Source organism: Oncorhynchus clarkii, chromosome 13 (genome assembly GCF_045791955.1).
Source record: "Oncorhynchus clarkii lewisi isolate Uvic-CL-2024 chromosome 13, UVic_Ocla_1.0, whole genome shotgun sequence".
Lineage (NCBI taxonomy): Eukaryota > Metazoa > Chordata > Actinopteri > Salmoniformes > Salmonidae > Oncorhynchus > Oncorhynchus clarkii.
In genome coordinates, this window is record NC_092159.1 from 47,869,667 (window position 1) to 47,892,169 (window position 22,503).

General features: G+C 45.3%; 1 pseudogene; it reads left to right on the plus strand.

The window, feature by feature from the left end:
* Positions 1-13,045: 13,045 nt before the first annotated feature.
* LOC139424003 (platelet endothelial cell adhesion molecule-like) lies at positions 13,046-21,672 on the plus strand (annotated as a pseudogene).
* The last annotated feature ends 831 nt before the right edge of the window (positions 21,673-22,503 follow it).

Consider the following 22,503-nt stretch of genomic DNA (forward strand, 5'->3'; position numbering starts at 1 on the left):
AGACCCTCTCCAATTTGCATACCGCCCTAACAGATCCACAGATGATGCAATCTCTATTGCACTCCACACTGCCCTTTCCCACCTGGACAAAAGGAACACCTATGTGAGAATGCTATTCATTGACTACAGCTCAGCATTCAATACCATAGTACCTTCAAAGCTCATGACTAAGCTAAGACTAAACACCTCCCTCTGCAACTGGATCCTGGACTTCCTGGCGGGCTACCCCCAGGTGGTAAGGGTAGGTAACAACACATCGGCCCCGCTGATCCTCAACACGGGGGCACCTCAGGGGTGCGTTCTCAGTCCCCTCCTGTACTCCCTGTTCACTCATGACTACACGACCAGACACGACTCCAACACCATCATTAAGTTTGCCAATGACACAACAGTGGTAGGCCTGATCACCGACAACGACGAGACAGCCTATATGGAGGAGGTCAGAAACCTGGCCGTGTGGTGCCAGGACAACAACCTGTCCCTCAACGTGATCAGGAAAAGGAGAACCGAGCACTCCCTCATTCTCATCGACGGGGCTGTAGTGGAACAGATTGAGAGCATCAGCTTCCTTGGTGTCCACATCACCAACAAACTAACATGGTCCAAGCACACCAAGACAGTCGTGAAGAGGGCATGACAAAACCTATTCCCCCTCAGGAGACCTCTATAACAGGTGGAGTCAGAGGAAGGCCCTAAAAATTGTCAAAGACTCCAGCCACCCTAGTCATAGACTGTTCTCTCTGTTACCGCATGGCAATCGGTACCGAAGCACCAAGTCTTGGTCCAAGAGGCTTCTCAACAGTTTTTACCCCCAAGCCATAAGAGTCCTGAACAGCTAATCGAATGGCTACCCAGACTATTTGCATTGCAGCACCCCATCTCTGTTACACTGCTGCTACTCTCTGTTATTATCTATGCATAGTCACTTTAATAACTCTACCTACATGTACATATTTTCTCAATAACCTCGACTAACCGGTGCCCTCGCACATTGAGTCTGTACCGGTACCCCCTGTATATAGCTATTGTTATTTTACTGAAACTCTTTAATTACTTGTTACTTTTTTTAGTTTCTTATATTTTTTTATTTACAGCACTGGACCCTATGGGGCAGCACTGGACCCTAAGGGGTTGACTACGCCACTGCTTGTCTATATAGCGCCCCTCACTGGACGGAGTATCACATAGCAGGCCACTGTCTGCTGCTGGTCTTTAGAAACTCAAGGACAATAATTTTATTCATGGTACCACTGTCAGCCACTGATAGAGAAACGTCAATCATTTCTGCAGAGGGAAGAGTTATTATTCCAAATTGTGAGTCTTGACATTTTGACAGATGTTATATTATATTTGGTGCCCTGCGTGGAAGAGATTTAGTGAGATTAAGAGATGGAGAGAGCGAGAGAAACGAGAAGAGCATTAAAATCTCTTGCTCCTGTGTGCTGTATTGACTGCAATTGCAATTGACAAAAAACAGGGCATGTGACCAAAGTGTTAGTGGATAAGTTGGAGTCAGCGAGGGCTTAGGCCTGGGTCAGGTGGTTGATTATGAGTCTCCTCTCTCCCTCGCTGGTACTGCAGCTCAGCAGGTTCTGTGCATTAGGTGACTTGGTGTGTCAGCACTATCGCCAGGAAAATGAGCCTGTGCCCATCTCATGTCGTATGAGGACCCAAAGCCTCTATTCTGGGCAAGCTAATTAGAGACACTCCACTCAGCGCCAGATGATGATTTTATGTGTTTGTGAATGTGTGGGGTCAACATGGTACTCCATGATACATTGATATCATCGAGTTTAGTATTCATGTTTTATTTTCATTGACTCAGTTCTTTGTATGAGGGGGACTTCTCAAGACCACAACCCTGTTACCGAAACTCCCCATATCTCTCTCTAGGAGAGCTCTCCTGCACCCTCAAAGCAGGTCAGCAGCCAGAGAAGCTCTGAGTTGGAGACAGACACCACCCCTGACATCTAAGTCTCAGTACACAAGCCTTGGTAACAGCCCCTGTTCAGCCACAGTAAAGAGACTGTAATAGTAAAGCATTTTGGATCATTTATTTTTGATTCAGCGAGAGAGAGAGAAAGAGAGAGAGAGAGAGAGAGAGAAAAGAGGTACAGTGCCTTGCGAAAGTATTCGGCCCCCTTGAACTTTGCGACCTTTTGCCACATTTCAGGCTTCAAACATAAAGATATAAAACTGTATTTTTTTGTGAAGAATCAACAACAAGTGGGACACAATAATGAAGTGGAACGACATTTATTGGATATTTCAAACTTTTTTAACAAATCAAAAACTGAAAAATTGGGCGTGCAAAATTATTCAGCCCCCTTAAGTTAATACTTTGTAGCGCCACCTTTTGCTGCGATTACAGCTGTAAGTCGCTTGGGGTATGTCTCTATCAGTTTTGCACATCGAGAGACTGACATTTTTTCCCATTCCTCCTTGCAAAACAGCTCGAGCTCAGTGAGGTTGGATGGAGAGCATTTGTGAACAGCAGTTTTCAGTTCTTTCCACAGATTCTCGATTGGATTCAGGTCTGGACTTTGACTTGGCCATTCTAACACCTGGATATGTTTATTTTTGAACCATTCCATTGTAGATTTTGCTTTATGTTTTGGATCATTGTCTTGTTGGAAGACAAATCTCCGTCCCAGTCTCAGGTCTTTTGCAGACTCCATCAGGTTTTCTTCCAGAATGGTCCCGTATTTGGCTCCATCCATCTTCCCATCAATTTTAACCATCTTCCCTGTCCCTGCTGAAGAAAAGCAGGCCCAAACCATGATGCTGCCACCACCATGTTTGACAGTGGGGATGGTGTGTTCAGCTGTGTTGCTTTTACGCCAAACATAACGTTTTGCATTGTTGCCAAAAAGTTCAATTTTGGTTTCATCTGACCAGAGCACCTTCTTCCACATGTTTGGTGTGTCTCCCAGGTGGCTTGTGGCAAACTTTAAACAACACTTTTTATGGATATCTTTAAGAAATGGTTTTCTTCTTGCCACTCTTCCATAAAGGCCAGATTTGTGCAATATACGACTGATTGTTGTCCTATGGACAGAGTCTCCCACCTCAGCTGTAGATCTCTGCAGTTCATCCAGAGTGATCATGGGCCTCTTGGCTGCATCTCTGATCAGTCTTCTCCTTGTATGAGCTGAAAGATTAGAGGGACGGCCAGGTCTTGGTAGATTTGCAGTGGTCTGATACTCCTTCCATTTCAATATTATCGCTTGCACAGTGCTCCTTGGGATGTTTAAAACTTGAGAAATCTTTTTGTATCCAAATTCGGCTTTAAACTTCTTCACAACAGTATCTCGGACCTGCCTGGTGTGTTCCTTGTTCTTCATGATGCTCTCTGCGCTTTTAACGGACCTCTGAGACTATCACAGTGCAGGTGCATTTATACGGAGACTTGATTACACACAGGTGGATTGTATTTATCATCATTAGTCATTTAGGTCAACATTGGATCATTCAGAGATCCTCACTGAACTTCTGGAGAGAGTTTGCTGCACTGAAAGTATAGGGGCTGAATAATTTTGCACTCCCAATTTTTCAGTTTTCGATTTGTTAAAAAAGTTTGAAATATCCAATAAATGTCGTTCCACTTCATGATTGTGTCCCACTTGTTGTTGATTCTTCACAAAAAAATACAGTTTTATATCTTTATGTTTGAAGCCTGAAATGTGGCAAAAGGTCGCAAAGTTCAAGGGGGCCGAATACTTTCGCAAGGCACTGTAGCTAGCTATCTATTCTCAGGTGAAACCGAAAAGCAGACAAAGAGGGTAACAATGCTTTGATGAAAAAAGCAAGGGAGGGAGAAAAAGATAGAGTCCAGATAGAGAGAGAAATAGCATCCACACTGTAACAGCATCATCCTACAGGTGGTTGTGTGGGTGGGAGGCTGTAGCCATGTCTCATAATTCAGTGGTTGAGTCCCATGTCACGTTGAAAGAGCATCCCCAGTCTACGGTCACTGTGCCTGGGAAGGGTGGCAGGCCACTACATGCTCCGGAGACAGAGGTGGACACTTACTGTCACAACAGACTAGACCCAGGAGGAGAAGGACAGAGTGGCTTAGCCCGCTGAGTGAGGCTGTGTGTGGGAGAGAGGGAGCGAGGAGAGATGGATGAGAGAGAGGGAGAGGTGGAGATAGGGCCATCACACGGAGATGTTCTGTAGTGATGCCATATAGAATTTTGGTTCATCATATCCAATGTACAGTATTAGATGTTTGTGAATGGATGTCCCATCAAATGAGCACATTGAGAGCTTGGGACTATAAGGTTCTATCTGCAAAAAGATGATTCTTAGGTAATTGGCTTTAAATTCCAAAACCCCCATTGGTTTGAATGGTGTCAGCAGTTTTTTTTATTGTATTCTTTTATACTTAAACACCTCTCTGGGATATGTGGGACGGTAGCGTCCCACCTCGCCAACAGCCAGTGAAAGTGCAGGGCGCCAACTTCAAAACAACAAAAATCTCATAATTACAATTCCCCAAGGATACAAGTATATTACACAATTTTAAAGATAAAATTCTCATTCAGCCAGCCACAGTGTCTGATTTCAAAAATGCTTTACAGCGAAAGCACCACAAACGATTATGTTAGGTCACCACCAACTCACAGAAAAACAGCAATTTTTCCAGTCATTGAGAGGAGTCACAAAAAGGCTTTGACGATCTTCATCAGATGACACTCATAGCACTTCATGTTACACAATACATGTGTAACATATTGTTCGATAAAGTGCATATTTATATCAAAAAAATCGTATTTTACATTGGCGCGTAACGTTCAGTAGTTCTATAACATGCAGGGATTGTCTATTTACAGAAATGTTCATTATAAATGTTGATGAAAATACAACTGTTATACATGGAATTAGAGATATGCTTCTCCTTAATGCAACCGCTGTGTCAGATTTTTTTTTTTACTTTACGGAAAAAGCAAACCATGCAATAATCTGAGTACAGCGTTCAGACAACAAAGCAGCCAAGATATCCGCCATATTGGGTGGTCGACATTAGTCAGAAATAGCATTATAAATATTCACTTACTTTTGATGATCTTCATCAGAATGCACTCCCAGGAATCGCAGTTCCACAATACATGTTTGTTTTGTTTGATAATGTCCATCATTTATGTCCAAATAGCTTCTTTTGTTAGGGCGTTTGGTTAACAAATCCAAAAGCAGGTCCAGCCGAACGTCGGACGAAAAGTTCAAAAAGTTCCCTTACAGCCCGTAGAAACTTGTCAAACTAAGTATATAATCAATCTTTAGGATGTTTTTATCATAAATCTTCAATAATGTTCCAACCGGAGAATTCCTATGTCTGTAGAAAAGCAATGGAACGAGAGCTAATCTGCCAGACACCTGGCTCATTCCCCTCTCATTCGGTCCCACTTCACAGTAGAATTCTCAAACAAGGTTCTAAAGACTGTTGACATCTAGTGGAAGCCTTAGGAAGTGCAAAATAACCAATATCCCACTCTATCTACAATAGGGGCTGAGTTAAAAAACTACAAGCCTCAGATTTCCCACTTCCTGGTTGGATTTTTCTCAGGTTTTCTCCTGCCATATGGGTTCTATTATACTCACAGACATCATTCAAACCGTTTTAGAAACTTCAGAGTGTTTTCTATCATATATTAGCATCTGGGACAGAGTAGTAGGCAGTTTACTCTGGGCACCTTATTCATCCAAGATACTCAATACTGCCTCCCTGTCACCAAGAAGTTAACAACATTAATTGGGGTAGACATTGAACCCCCGCCTCCGCCAGGGTGTAGAGCGGTTGACAAGGTACCCGGAGCCACGCACGGGTCTTGGGCGAGACCCAAGCGCTTGATATTGGAGACCTAGGTATGAATACCCGGTTCACCGGCAACCACCGATCCCCTTCGTACGCGGTCGACGCACCTGCCCACAGGTGCACCATGCGGCCATGCCTAACGAGGAAAGTGGGGATGAAGTCGATCGGACGCAACCCAGGCGACATGAAGAAGCCGAGGAAATAAGCTTGGGCGAGAGCCGAAACCACCCTCCCGGCCCAGAACCACACACAGAGAGAAGGAAGAAGCCTACCCAGTCTTCAGAGAGTCATAGATACTCCCGCTGTTTACCCGCGCTTCATTGGTCTATTTCGCTTGATAGCCCTCCGATCTGCACTTGTTTGATGGCCCTCGGACTTGCAGACGTTTTTTACGGTTATATATTTGTTCCCTTTCTTGAATTATAACTTACTGCCAATTTTACTATCGTCCTGGGCTGATTGGTCAAGGCAATCCTTATCCTGAAGTTACAGATCTGACTTGCCGACTTCCCTTACCTACATTGTTCTAACATGCCAGAGGCTGTTCAGCTTGGAGACCTGCTGAGGATATGGGTACGGCCCGGTGCGATATTTATACCCTCTTCCCCGGATTTTCAAGGGACGGTGAGAGCTCACCGGACACAGACGTAACCGCAATACTTTGATTTCTGACTTTATATTTAACCTTAGATTCAAGTACAGTGTTTCCACGTCTTTTAAAGGGCTATTGGTCTATATAGGGCACCAGAAACACAATTAAAATATGAGAGAACGTGAGAGCACAAACTAGGGGAACGGATGATTCAAAATGTGCCAGACTGCCTCCCGGGTGGCGCAGTGGTTAAGGGTGCTGTACTGCAGCGCCAGCTGTGCCATCAGAGTCCCTGGGTTCGCGCCCAGGCTCTGTCGTAACCGGCCGCGACCGGGAGGTCCGTGGGGCGATGCACAATTGGCCTAGCGTCGCCCGGGTTAGGGAGGGCTTGGTCGGTAGGGGTGTCCTTGTCTCATCGCGCACCAGCGACTCCTGTGGCGGGCTGAGCGCAGTGTGCGCTAACCAAGGTGGCCAGGTGCACGGTGTTTCCTCTGGCGCATTGGTGCAGCTGGCTTCCGGGTTGGATGCGTGCTGTGTTATGAAGCAGTGCGGCTTTCAACCTTCGTCTCTCCCGAGCCCGTACGGGAGTTGTAGCGATGAGACAAGATAGTAGCTACTACAACAATTGGATACCACGAAATTGGGGAGAAAAAGGGGTAAAATTCAAAAAATAACTTACTGTAAGAATGACTGATTGGCATCATTGTCTCTACTTCAGTGTGTCATCAGCAAGAGAAATTTGGCAACTTAATTTGCTTTAGAAAAATCGTTAATGTCTGTGAAGTTGTTGACTCAGTAAAGGTTCACCTGTTAGTGGGAACTGTCAAACCATGGAGTACGGTGTAATATCAAAATCAAATCAAATTTATTTATATAGCCCTTACATCAGCTGATCTCTCAAAGTGCTGTACAGAAACCCAGCCTAAAACCCCAAACAGCAAGCAATGCAGGTGTAGAAGCACGGTGGCTAGGAAAAACTCCCTAGAAAGGCCAAAACCTAGGAAGAAACCTAGAGAGGAACCAGGCTATGTGGGGTGGCCAGTCCTCTTCTGGCTGTGCCGGGTGGAGATTATAACAAAACATGGTCAAGATGTTCAAATGTTCATAAATGACCAGCATGGTCGAATAATAATAAGGCAGAATAGTTGAAACTGGAGCAGCAGCACAGTCAGAATAGAATATCACTGCTTTCCTATAACTGCCTATGTGAAGTATAGTGCCAAGTATTGATAAAAGGCTGTAGCTAGAGGTGGCTACATTGATCATTGCAATGATTTATGTATATATCTGTGTTATTTTACTGTGTTACACCAATTCAATAATGACAATGTCAATAACAATTCACTCTCATACCAGTCCTATTGGATAGTAGGAATGTTAGCATTCAGCTAGAGATGTGCTCTACTGCTTCAAGGCCCAAAAGTTGTCGTCATGTGTCATGCTACTTCACTAGTTGATGTGCAGAATCTATGAAAAAAATGTGCATTAGAAGCTTGAAATGAGGCTAGTACATTACAGTTTTTGGAGGTTGAATCTAATACAAGCTAAATTAGCTGAGACTAATTCAAAGTCAGAGATGAATTCCAGGGTAACATCACAAAGAGAAATGCTAACGAGTTAGTAAGAGGATACTGGCGCTGCTGGTCTGATTTATAGTTAGAAGACAATGGTGCTCTCATTTAGTAGGCTGCTAATGTGCAGTTTACATGATTCTCTCTCTCCCTCCATGCCTCTCTCTCTAGCCCTTTACCACTCTCTCTTTCTCTCTCTCTCTCGCTGCCTCCCTGCCTCCCTCCCTCCCTCTCCCTCTCTGGTATTGATGACATGCATTACTGGCACGGTGAGAGGTCTTATAGGCAGAAGCATAGCAGTGCAGTGTGCAGAGCCTGAGCCAGTCAGAAGAGAGGAGGGGAGCTTTGGCAATGCCGCCCAGGGCTATGACATCAATCAGACCTCTGTACCCACGACCCACAGAGAACTGACCGCCTCAACAGCAGCGCTACAGGGCACCATCAATCACTCTCATATGTGAATGCTCTTTAATGGCGAATACAAACACATGCAGCCTGCCACTCTATTCTCTCAACAACACTATCGTCGGTTTTGGAGGTCATTCACTGAATGTAATGTATGCCTGATAAGAGAAACAATGAGAAAATGTCAAGTAGACAGACATTCTGCTCAAATAACACCCCCACCACCTCAGTGCTGCACTCACCCCTGCCTCTGCCACAGCAGGCGGGTGACTCTTCCCCTCCCTGTGGGACCTGTAGGATGATTTCCAAGTGACTGAGCATCATGACGAGGAGCTCAGCCAGATCCATTCAGACAGTCAGCTCCATCTCTACTGTACATCAGTCACAGTCAGCTGTGCACCCTCGTGTGGACAGACAGACTGGCCATGGGCGCCAATTACACACAGCAGCATCCTGGGTAGAAGAATGTTTGCCAACTCCACTGTTTATGACAATCTAGGGCAGTGAAACAGTATGTTTTAGCTTAAATTAGGTGCACAGGGAGTCTGTGTTAATATACAGTAAGTGTAAAGCAGGTGACTTTGAAAAGTCAGTTTGTCCAATGTGTGAAAACTTAAAAGCATGAGTACAAAACATGAAATAAGGCATTTTATGTAAGCAATGTAAGCAAATGACTGCACAGGGGATGTTACATCTATATATGCATGCTAGCTTCCAGCTATAATGCAACATTGAGTCCGAAAGACTTAGGGTACAGTATGTGGTTGGGTGCTGGACCCCTCAGTGACTTTGTGAGAAAACAAAGCTTTTCACACTAAACCCATGAGCCAGCGGTGCAATTAAAGCACTAACCTGTCCCATGAATGTTTAATGAATTCAGGTCATCACTCAGGTCCTGGGTCATATGGAGACGCAAAAACACACACCACACCGCACCACAATACACCACACCAAAACACAGCAGAGTAAAACACAACACAACACAACACACCACAGCACAGCAAAACACAACACAACACAACACACCACACCACAGCACAGCAAAACACAACACAACACAACACACCACACCACAGCACAGCAAAACACAACACAACACAACACAACACACCACAGCACAGCAAAACACAACACAACACACCACAGCACAGCACAGCAAAACATAACAGAACACAACACACCACAGCACAGCAAAACACAACACAACACAACACACCACACCACAGCACAGCAAAACACAACACAACACAACACAACACACCACAGCACAGCAAAACACAACACAACACAACACAGCACAGCAAAACACAACACAACACAACACAACACAACACAGCACAGCAAAACACAACACAACACAACACACCACAGCACAGCAAAACACAACACAACACAACACAACACAGCACAGCAAAACACAACACAACACACCACAGCACAGCACAGCAAAACATAACAGAACACAACACACCACAGCACAGCAAAACACAACACAACACAACACAACACAGGACAGCAAAACAGAATACAAGGACAGCAGCAATTAGGGCAACACCTCAGGCTCTGTACTGGCTTTGGGTTTTATTACATGACTCCTGTAGTAATACCTACAGCAAAGGTACTATTCCAGAATTTTGGCAGGTTCATTTCTGCTCCCCCCAATTTCACTGGATGTTGGTCAGGTGGGACGCTACCGTCCCATGTACCCTAGTGAGGTTAATATTCCAATGCTACATTAACATTACAGGCTACGGGCCATATGCAGATGTGGATGCGATGAGAAGAACATAGAGTAGGTGATGTTGGCTGCTGTGGCCCTTTTTCCTGTGAGCCTTTAGCACCTCTTAGTGGTGAGATATGAGAATTGCAATCAGGACTGAGGAATTCACACCATAATGTGAACAAACAGTGTGTGTAAAATATGCTCTTTGGACAAAATAGTTATTGCAGACATTCTCTGTTTGTCAAGCCCCTATTAGTGTACTATGTAGATCTCATCGGAACCATCAGAACCACTAGCCTACCCTGGGGTGGCAGGGTAGCCTGGTGGTTAGACTGTTGGACTAGTAACTGGAAGGTTGCAAGTTCAAATCCCCGAGCTGACAAGGTACAAATGTGTAGTTCTGCCCCTGAACAGGCAGTTAACCCACAGTTCCTAGGCCGTCATTGAAAATAATAATTTGTTCTTAACTGACTTGCCTAGTTAAATTAAGGTACAAATAAAAAACTTGCCCAAAGCTTTTGTCTGAGGGGGAGCAAAGAAGTGGTCATAACAAGGTAAGCAGTAATGAAGCACACTCTTTCGGTTTGACTTTCTCCCACTGACTGTAATATTTAATTTCCTGGCTACAGACGTAACCTTTTTGGTTAACCCTTTATGTGTCATACTGCCTTAAAACCTAGCAAGGGTTTTGTTAGACTTGCTAATCATTCATAAACAATGAGCACATGGGCAAGGTACATTTTGGTGTATCTTATTCAAATCTCAATTTCCATTAGCGGACATGAATGATGGAGAGTTGACGTTAATGACGAAGATGATATTGCTAAGAATATCTTCTATCTATCTAAGGATTCTTGTCATCTTTCATTATTTTTAACATCATTGTAATGAGAGGTTAGAATAAGATTCAGATCGTACTGTATGAGCCCCTGCTGTGTTGCTGGAAGATTAACAGCAGGTGGTATCAAAGACTACATTGAGTAGTGAGCAGGGAGAGCCAGGCGGGATGAACGCCTCGATACACTCATCACACTCCTGCATGGGTTTGGCTTCAAAGTCAACACTCAGACTCATTATATCATAACATCATATCATGTCTGCCAATCAACCAGGGTCCTATCTATAGGTTTAAATCCACACTTGTTGAAGTCATGTACTCTAACAAAGCCAGGCAAGGCTTAATTAATACTTAACTACTGACAATAACAAATACAGTGCCTTCAGAAAGTATTCATGCCCTTGGACTTTTTTCCACATGTTGTTGTGTTACAGCCTGATTTTAAAATGGATTCAATTGAGATTTTTGGGGGTCACTGGCTTACACACAATACCCCATCATGTCGAAGTGTAATTTTTTTTAAATATACAAATAATAATTAATTAATTAAAAGCTGAAATGTTTGAGCCAATAAGTATTCAACCCCTCTGTTGTGGCAAGCTTAAATAAGCTCAGGAGTCAACATTTGCGTAACAAATCACATAATAAGTTGCATGGACTCACTGTGCAATAATAGTGTTTAACATGATTTTTTGATTGACTACCTTACCTCTGTACCCCACACATACAACTATTTGTAAGATCCCTCAGTCGAGCAGTGAAAATCAAACACAGATTCAACCATAAAGGCCAGGGAGGTTTTCAAAAACCTTGCAAAGAAGGGCACCTATTGGTGGATGGGTAAAAATATGAATAAAGCAGACATTGAGTATCCCTTTGAGCATGGTGAAGGTATTAATTACACGTTGGAGGGTGTATCAATACACCCAGTCACTACAAAGATACAGTCGTCCTTCCTAACTCAGCTGCCGGACAGGATTTTACCGTGAGGACAAACGTGACTTTAAAATAGTTACTGAGTTTAATGTCTGTGATAGAAAACTACAACATTGTAGTTACTCCACAATACTAACCTAATTGACAGAGTGAAAAGAAGGAAGCCTGTACAGAATAAATATATTCCAAAACATTCATCCTGTTTGCAACAACCCCACTGAAAGTAATACTGCAAAAAATGTGGCAAAGCAATTCACTTTTTGTTTATGGCAAATATAATACAGCACGTTACTGAGTACCACTCTCCATATTTTGAAGCATAGTGGTCGCTGCTCATGTTATGTGTGCGCTTGTAATCGTTAAGACTGGAAAGTTTTCAGGATAAAAAATAAACTGAATGAAGCACAGACAAAATGCTAGAGGAAAACCTGGTTCAGTCTGCTTTCCACCAGATACTGGGAAATGAATTCACATTTCAGCAGGACAATAACCTAAAACACAAGGCCAAATCTACATTGGAGTTGCTTACCAAGAAGACAGTGAATGTTCATGAGTGGCCGAGTTACAGTTTTTACTTAAATCAGCTTGAAAATGTATGGCAAGATTTGAAATGATTTGACAGAGTTTGAAGAATTTTGAAATTAATAATGGGCAGATATTGTACAATCCAGGTTTGCAAAGCTCTTAGAGACTTACCCAGAAAGACTCACAGCTGTAATCGCTGCCAAAGGTGATTCTAACATGTATTGACTCAGTGGTGTGAATACTTATGTAAATTAAATATTCTGTATTTAATTTTCTATAAATTTGCAAACATGTCATTTTGCCATTACAGGGTTTTGTGTGTAGATGGGTGAGGGGAAAAACAATTTAATCAACTTTGAATTCACTTTACAATTTACTTTACATTTGGGAACTTGCATATCCTGAGGAAGCAGTGGTCATTTCCTGGTCAATGATACAAAAAGAAGGCAAATGATAAGACAAATGCGTAACACACACACTTAGACAATTATGCCCCGCCCTCTCCAACTTCCTGCTCCTTGCGTACTTCACCTCTCATTCCCTGTGGCCCAGCCCGTGTTTCCCTTCTTCCCCTGTCCCCATGTGAGCGCCTGCCACTCTGGCTCCTGGCTGTGGTGCTCTATCAGTGTCATCACTCAGGATGGACTCCCCACCACTCTACCTGCATCTGCTGCTGACCAGTCTGCTCACCCTCTGTAAGGACCCAGCACTCTACTTTCTGAGCTCAGATAGGTTACCTTTAGTTCATATGTATGTCTGTCTCTCACATCACTTGCTTTCTATTCTTAATCCTCCTCCTCTGTCTCCCTCCACTTATCTCCACTCACAGGGCAAGGGGCAGGAGCTCAGTCATGTAAGTATGAGATACAATTACTTTCTGTGTTTGATGCCACTTTAATAAATGCACCAGAGAGCTGGAAGAGTCCCGGCATAGAGACAGTTTGATGGCAGTTGGTCCTCTCTACGGTTGATAAGCGCCTATTTTTATGCCTCACACAAAATAGTTATTTTTGTAGGAAATGGGTATTGTGAGTGTCTGGCTTCCTTGACATTTTCATGTTTTTCATTCGATTTATTGAAGGTATTTTAAGCAGAATACGCAGCTGGTTTCATTGTTTTGTGTCAGCATTTGAATGAGCTTCTGAGATGTTGAACCTCTTTGATCCCCCTACATTCTCAGATACTGTAATGGTTTTATTTTTCTCAGCAACTTAGTTCATTCTGAGCTCTTGGTGGGGTATTGAGAGGGAGCTGGTGGCATATAACTGTAATAACAGACCGTATCTATTCCCGAAGGCTGAGTCACAAATTTGGCTCCAAAGTACTTTTGGCTCAGGTCTCAGCCTTTTCTCCTGCATGGCTGAGCTGTATGTGTTACCTATTCTAAAAGCATTACCAGGGAGGATATGGAACAAAATGCCCACTTTGTTGTGTCAGCTCAGGCCCAATAATGTTGTTGGTATTGAGTGCGAACAGGAGCCAAGGTAAGGCCACAGACATCCCAGGGGAGGGGACGGTTGCTCTGTGTTTGTTAGTGTTTTCCTCCTTTCCTTCCTCCTTCACCTCCTGCTTACTGTGCGGTGGAGTGGAGGGTCGCCAGGCACACCTCCTGCTTACTGTGCAGTGGAGTGGAGGGTCGCCAGGCACACCTCCTGCTTACTGTGCGTGGAGTGGAGTGTCGCCAGGAACACCTCCTGCTTACTGTGCAGTGGAGTGGAGGGTCGCCAGGCACACCTCCTGCTTACTGTGCAGTGGAGTGGAGGGTTGCCAGGCACACCTCCTGCTTTACTGTGCGGTGGAGTGGAGGGTCGCCAGGCACACCTCCTGCTTACTGTGCAGTGGAGTGGAGGGTCGCCAGGCACACCTCCTGCTTACTGTGCGTGGAGTGGAGTGTCGCCAGGAACACCTCCTGCTTACTGTGCAGTGGAGTGGAGGGTCGCCAGGCACACCTCCTGCTTACTGTGCAGTGGAGTGGAGGGTTGCCAGGCACACCTCCTGCTTTACTGTGCGGTGGAGTGGAGGGTCGCCAGGCACACCTCCTGCTTACTGTGCAGTGGAGTGGAGGGTTGCCAGGCACACCTCCTGCTTTACTGTGCAGTGGAGTGGATGGTCGCCAGGCACACCTCCTGCTTACTGTGCAGTGGAGTGGAGGGTCGCCAGGCACACCTCCTGCTTACTGTGCAGTGGAGTGGAGGGTTGCCAGGCACACCTCCTGCTTTACTGTGCGGTGGAGTGGAGGGTCGCCAGGCACACCTCCTGCTTACTGTGCAGTGGAGTGGAGGGTTGCCAGGCACACCTCCTGCTTACTGTGCAGTGGAGTGGAGGGCCGCCACGCACACCTCCTGCTTTACTGTGCGGTGGAGTGGAGGGTCGCCAGGCACACCTCCTGCTTACTGTGCAGCAGAGTGGAGGGTCGCCAGGCACACCTCCTGCTTACTGTGCAGTGGAGTGGAGGGCCGCCACGCACACCTCCTGCTTACTGTGCAGTGGAGTGGAGGGTCGCCAGGCACACCTCCTGCTTTACTGTGCAGTGGAGTGGAGGGTCGCCAGGCACACCTCCCGCTTACTGTGCAGTGGAGTGGAGGGCCGCCACGCACCAGGGAAGGGTCTTCCTCAGTCTGGAGGACTCTACTTGCACTGTAAAGGAGAAAGCATAGAGGGAACTCTCTGGCTAGTCTTGAAGAATAGTCCATTTAGCCTTGGGTATTTTGTACCCCAAATAGTAGTCTGCATTAGCCTTGGATGTCATGGTGTCTTTGTGTGTCTGTGTGTGTGGTTGTCTAGTATTCTCCATAGATAGTGTGACACTCAAACTGGACCCAAGTGGTGAGGTAACCAGTGGGACCTTTATGGACCTGAACTGTGAGGTCAGCGTCAGCCATCACCAGTCCCACCCCCTGACACACAGCTTCAACTTCCTGAGAGACGATGTCCTGGTCTACTCCAAAAATACCACCGAACCTGCGGTCCTTCACCAGCTCACCCCGGCCAGGGCTGCCAACTCTGGCACTTACAAGTGCCAGGTCATAGTTCAAGACAAGAGCAAAGGCAGCAGCACCCACAGACTCACCGTCACAGGTACTGCTGAAATGGATCCATGATTATATTGACTTTCTGGTAAAACTCTCTAGATCTCTAGATCCCGTAGGGCGGTGCACAATTGGCCCAGCGTCGTCCGGGTCAGGGTTTGGCCGGGGTAGGCCGTCATTGTAAATAAGAATTTGTTCTTAACTGACTTGCCTTTTTAAATAAAGGTTCATTAAATTAAATAAAATAAAAATATCTTCATTCGTAATCCATTATATGTAGGTACATACAGTATCAAGTATTTTCCTCCTGATGATGCATGGTATGTGACATCCTAGTGACTGACACTGATTGTTCGACCACAGGCTTGCAGACGCCTGTGCTGCAGGGGACCTCCCAGATCCTGTTTGAGGGGGATGAGGTGGCAGCTACCTGCAGCGCCCCAGATGAGTCTGGCTCCCTGCTCTTCCACTTTTACCAGGACCAGGAGAAGATCAAGCAGGTGGGAACTCAGTGGAGACCAGGCTGGAGCTGAAGCATGCTGGGGACACACACCTGTGCTGTTACTTTGAAATCACCATGCTGCCTGACGCTGGGAGGTCCATCAACAGTAACACTGTCAAGGTCATGGTCAAAGGTAAGAGTGGGGTTGAATGCTGACTATAACTGTTGCATTTGTTATTGGAAGGTACCGGTTCAGATTTATAGTAGCTATGGGCATTATGCTTCTGTGTGCTTCCATATTTGAACACCCGTAAGAAAATAAATGTTGGGTTAAAGAGTTGCTCTGTTCTTCTGTTGTATCATTAAGAACTTTTCATCACACCCGTCATGAACATTCTTCCTGGTAAAGACGTGATTTTTTAAAAATGTTTATTTAATTTAACCCCTTTTTTCTCCCCAATTTCGTGGTATCCAATTGTTAGTAGCTACTATCTTGTCTCATCACTACAACTCCCGTACGGGCTCGGGAGAGACGAAGGTTGAAAGTCATGCGTCCTCCGATACACAACCCAACCAAGCCGCACTGCTTCTTAACACAGCGCGCATCCAACCCGGAAGCCAGCCGCACCAATGTGTCGGAGGAAACACTGTGCACCTGGCAACCTTGGTTAGCGTGCACTGCGCCCGGCCCGCCACAGGGGTCGCTGGTGCACGATGAGACAAGGAGATCCCTACTGGCCAATCCCTCCCTAACCCGGACGACACTATGCCAATTGTGCGTCGCCCCTCAGACCTCCCGGTCGCAGCCGGTTACAACAGAGCCTGGGCGTGAACCCAGAGTCTCTGGTGGCACAGCCCTTAACCACTGCGCCACCCGGGAGGCTGGTAAAGATGTGATTGAGGGTGACATTGTCGAGTTGTCTGCCCCCACCCAATGTGGCGGTCTTCCTGACCAAGGACAAGAGGGTGCTTAAGACAGCCTACATTAGTCTCAGTCATTCGCTCAGAGTGCTGGCAGAGGACTCTGGGGAGTATGTGTGCAAGGCGGACAGAGGCAATTTTCAGAAAGAAGCCTATGAGAGCATCAAAGTCAAAGGCAAGTATTGGATGTCTGACTGTGTTGTAAAAGGTTGGGACACATGACATGTAATAGTGAGCGTTTTCTAACTTAATTCAATGTTTCACCATGCCAAAGTATCTTTGAATTCAATGTTTCACCATGCCAAAGTATCTTTGAATTCAATGTTTCACCATGCCAAAGTATCTTTGAATTCAATGTTTCACCATGCCAAAGTATCTTTGAATTCAATGTTTCACCATGCCAAAGTGTCTTTGAATTCAATGTTTCACCATGCCAAAGTATCTTTGAATTTAATGTTTGACACTCTGCTTTTTCTGTCTGATCCCCACAGAGTTGTTTTCCAAGCAAGTCCTGGTGATGAATCCCAGAGAGGTGTTTGAGACAGAGCGCTTCACACTGAACTGTGATACTGACCGCTATTCCCATGAGAGAATCAACATTGGGGACGTGAAGTACTCCCTGTTCAGCAACCAGGTCCTACTGACATCAGGAGGGAACTACAGAGCCACAGCACACCCCTCCCTTAATGGAAATTACTCCTGCCAGGCCCAAGCCCTAGGAAGAGGCCAAACCAAAAAGATCTTCAAAAACAGCACACAGATTGTCCTCAAGGCAAAGGTGAGTCTCTCTGTGTGGTGTGGTGGTTAATTTCTTTACCTTCAAATGAGGAGAGACAAACTTATTCCACAAGTCAGCTATACTTAAACTGAATCGTTATTCACTTATTAATAAGGAAGCAGGTCAATACAACCCACACATATAAAGTGAATCGATTGAGTGCCCTACGATAATGATGGCTGGTCGACGAATCACCCTCAGATGATTCGTTGAGAGCCTCGATACAAAGGTACAAAAGTATTTTATAGCCAAGATACACCCCCTTCAGTCTACATGACAAACAACAGATGTATAGAATGGGTTACAAGTTTAAGATTTGTATGAAAGATACTGTCTGCTGTGAATTATAAGTATCTGCTGTAATAACTTCTCATTGTGTAGAAACCAGGGTCTGGCCCCGAGCCATCTCTCCCTGGTAGCTTCCAGTCAGGCACACAGACACTAATCATGCTATGGAATGCGGTCTTGTTAGGTTTATCACCCAGAAGATATTGTAAATCTTCTGTCAGTGTTAAATCTCCTAGAGGCCCACTTTCAGTAGAACACACACAGATATATGAGTGTTCTAACAACCCCTTATTATGTTGCATAAAACAACCATTTGATGAAATAACAGCATTATAACAATCTTGTCATTTCTGTTCTGACAGTGGATGGGGTCATATTAAAAACACTCTCATTCAACATTCTCAAACATTGCATGTGCTTTATTTTCTAACAGTTTTTCTCTTCTCTGGTCTCATTCTGTCTTATTCATTCTCTTTTTTGTTCCCCCTCTCCCTCTGTCAGTGCCTGTGTCAGTCCCTCTTCTGAGCGTGGTAGGGGGCAGGTTGATCCTGGGCAAGCCCTTCCAGTTACAGTGTCAGAGTGACAACGGTAGTCTGCCCATCACCTACACCCTGCTGAGCCCCCACAGACAAGCTGAGTTCAGGGTGGTCCACAGTCCCTGGGATCTGGCCCTCTTCAACATCACCTCCATCCATAGGAGCATTGACATCCACAGCTTCTCCTGCAAGGCCGAGAACAACCCCAGTCAGCCCTACATGGAGAGCTCAGGAGAGCACCTCCGACGCACTGCCACCATCATAGGTGAGTTGGCCACACCACCTATTTATAACAGAACCAATGTACATGCATGCATACATACATACATACATACATACATACATACATACATACATACACACACCTACATATGGCTCTAGTTTATAAAAGGGAGATGCTGGTACAGTCAGTCTAACTGATGACATAGTAGATTTACTGTAATGACTCAACAACATTAATTCCCCACAGAGCCAGTGTCCAGGCCAGTACTGACCTTGACACCCAAAATGGGGGACGTGGCTGAGGGGGAGGACCTGACCCTAACCTGCACTGTCCAGCGGGGCACGCCCCCCATCACCTACACATGGTATCACACAAAGAGTGCCCTGCCCCTTGTGTCCAAGACCACCAATGACATGCGATTATCCCACTCGGTTCAAGGTGTCAGTAGAGAGCATGGAGGCGGATACTACTGCGTCACTAACAACCCATCCAATGACAGCCAAAGGAGTGCCATGGTCACTGTTGAAGGTGAGAGGGGAAGGGATCTTGCAGATGAAAGTATTATCACACAAACACACTGGTGTGTGACTAGAAGTCATTTAGCTTAATTCACTGTGGCTGAACTTGACCTGAGGTAACCTCTGTAACCTTGCTGTCTGCAGTGAAGTTGGCTGGCTGGAAGAAGGGGCTGATCGCAGCCTTCTGCATCCAGCTCACAGTGTCTCTCATCATCATCATCCTCGTTAAGAAATGCCTTCTTCCATTCAGAAGAGAGAGAACAGTGGAACTGTCAGTGTGAGTAGGCCTGGCTTTGATTTCATCATACTACCATAGTCTATTCACAAACCATTGAATGTACAGTGATGCACAATTCTTTATTTGGGAAGATGTGAATATTAAAGCGATAAAGGTCATATAGGAGTTTCCTGTTTTCATTGTGTTTTCTTGTTCCCCTCTCTCAGGATGCCAGCAAGCACTAAAACATACCAGACTCTGAGACTGACCCATGGAGAAGTCAATGAGGCTGCCAATGGTAAGATCTGTCTACTGATTTACTGTACAGTATAACCTATATCTGCTGTCAGGACTTCACACTACTAAACCTTTGGCCCATGATAGAAAGTTGGAGTCTTGCAGACCCCTACCATCTCAGCCCTAACCTTGCTCCAACCCTTCATCCTCTCAGGATGTCATCTCTCTTCCTCTCTGTGTTCCTTCCTCCTAGCTTGGCTCAGGGTAAAGAGCAGGTGAGGGGATGCATACCTAATATGGCAAAGCAATGAATGTTTCATCCAATTGGATGTGACCGGTGTCCTGTATGACTGACCCCTGGTCTCTGTGTTTTGCAGTCACTCCTGGGGTCATGGGAAGGAGCGTCTGGAGTGATCACGTCTCAGGCTCAGGTGAGTGTACCAGAGTTCATGAGGTCAACTCCTACATTTCAACAGGTGGAACATTAACTATGTGACTATTCATGTCTAACATTAAGTGTGACTTGTAGAGTCTGACGACCAGACCAGCGAGGAAACTGAGGTACCTGAGCCACAATACACTGAGGTCCATCCCCAGGAGGTAGACCCCACCAGAGGTAAGAGACTGACCTATCCTCTTCGCTGGGAGGTGCTAGGCTTCAAATACACATGTCAACATTATTATTAATCTATTGCTTAATGTCAAATAATCATGAGCTGTCCACTTGCATTTTTTGATTATGTCCCCATGAAGCATTTGTATATGCATTTCTAGCCCCCGTGAAGAAAGGCACAGACACTGTGTACAGCGAAGTGCGGAATTCGAATCAAGGTAAGACTAACATCCTGTTCAACGTTCACTGAAGCCCTCTACACACTAAGAAACAGAAATTAGATGGGCTTCTTCTCTGGGGTTTGAGAAATGTGCCATGCAGGAAACCAGGCCTAGCTCTAAACATCTGCATTGTCAGTGAGAGAGGGTGCCGTTAAGTCGGCCACTTAGCCAGCTGTCCACTTCCTGCTCTCGCCAAAGGGAACTTCCTGTTATTATAATCCAACCCAAACACAGGGTGCATCTGTCAAGCGGAGTCAGAGGACAGACTGCTCCCTTGTTAACCCCTGAAATAAGAACCCACACGCCAACCATATTTCCCATTGTTGAGTAATTGACCTACTCCTTCAAAATGTCAATAGTATTTGTATCAAACAATGTTGCAGCGCAGGGGAAGAGAAAACAATCATGGGCTTTGGCCTGCCTCTATATTGTCAAACAATGGGCTTGTCGGCAGGGAAACTGACTAGTAACAGTAATGCGATAAGCCCAAGGTGTCAGTCTTGAGGAGAGCTGGAGGTTCTGGGTGGAGGGTGTTGTTTTGGGGAAGGGGGAGGCTCTGGGTGGAGGTTGTTGTTTTGGGGAAGGAGGAGGCTCTGGGTGGAGGGTGTTGTTTTGGGGAAGGGGGAGGCTCTGGGTGGAGGGTGTTGTTTTGGGGAAGGGGGAGGCTCTGGGTGGAGGGTGTTGTTTTGGGGAAGGGGGAGGCTCTGGGTGGAGGGTGTTGTTTTGGCTCTGGGTGGAGGGTGTTGTTTTGGGGAAGGGGGAGGCTCTGGGTGGAGGGTGTTGTTTTGGGGAAGGAGGAGGCTCTGGGTGGAGGGTGTTGTTTTCCTGAGCTTGTCTCCTGCTCTTGTGTTTGCAGGTGAGTCAAAGTCCGAACAAGCTGACGGCGTAAGTAGAGCAATGTACTAACAAATACACTCATGTACGTAACAGTACTGTTCTACATACAGTACATAGACCTTATGACTTTGTTTTGTCTTAGAGGGACCCCTTATGGAGAAAATAAGATTCAACACAGGAGGAGGAAACTGCTGGAATACACAGATACTGTAGAAACAGACACGGGCTTCTTCTTGTATTTTTTTATTTTATTTTGTCTATTTCAGCAAGGCTCAGTTGAGTATGCCCAGTTAAACCACAATGACCATGAGTCAGAAGAACCAGAGCACGAACCAGACCAAAAACCCCGGCCTGAACCAGAGCCAAAACCAGAACAAGGATCAGAGCAAGACGGACAACTTGAATGACCACCATCAATATTTATTCTCTAATTTATTCAGCATATTGAACAACTGGAGCTGTTATTGATTTGAATGTATTTGTATATTTTCTATATTTTTTACACCTCTTCTTCTTAACCTTTTGTACAGTCTTTAAATGCCTGTAATTATGCCTTTGTGAATTGAGAATAAAACAATGCAGCAGAATTGGAGACCTTGTCCTGTGTCTCAATGAGAAAAAAATAGTTATTGACGTTTTCTGTCATCTCTCCTGAGAATGTGCACATAGGATGTGTGTTGTGACCCAGAGGAAAATACACACAAATACATTTTCCTCCATTGTGAGTTGAGCTCCATGGACAGGAAGGAAACCTTTGAAGCCTGCAGGGTGTAGTGACAGTCATGCGCTGTGACACCCCCGTAGAGAAGTGTGACAATATGAGAAAAGAAAGTCTATACCCCCTGGTGGGGGACCAGGCAAACCACTCTCCCTCTCCTGACCAGAGGAGGGCAGCACCTTGCTTATGATTCAGTAGGGAAACTTGGTGCCGCGCTGCTGAAATCATGTGAGAGGCTTCCACTGTGTTTTAGCATCAAGGCATATCAGTTTCAGTTTCCATCCTTTCATGGCTTTGATTGACGAGTAGTGACTCAATAAGTTATGAGTTCATACAGGAGTCAATTCCTTTTCTCAGTAGTTGGCTACCAGAGGAGATTAAAAACAGACAAACAAACTTTAAAGTGTAGGCTATATTGTCTTTGTACAAAGGTGTACACCGAACTGCAGTAATTTCAGAACCTCTCTTCAGTCTGGAAGACTAGTGGAGTCATCATGCCCATGGGAACACAACAACATTA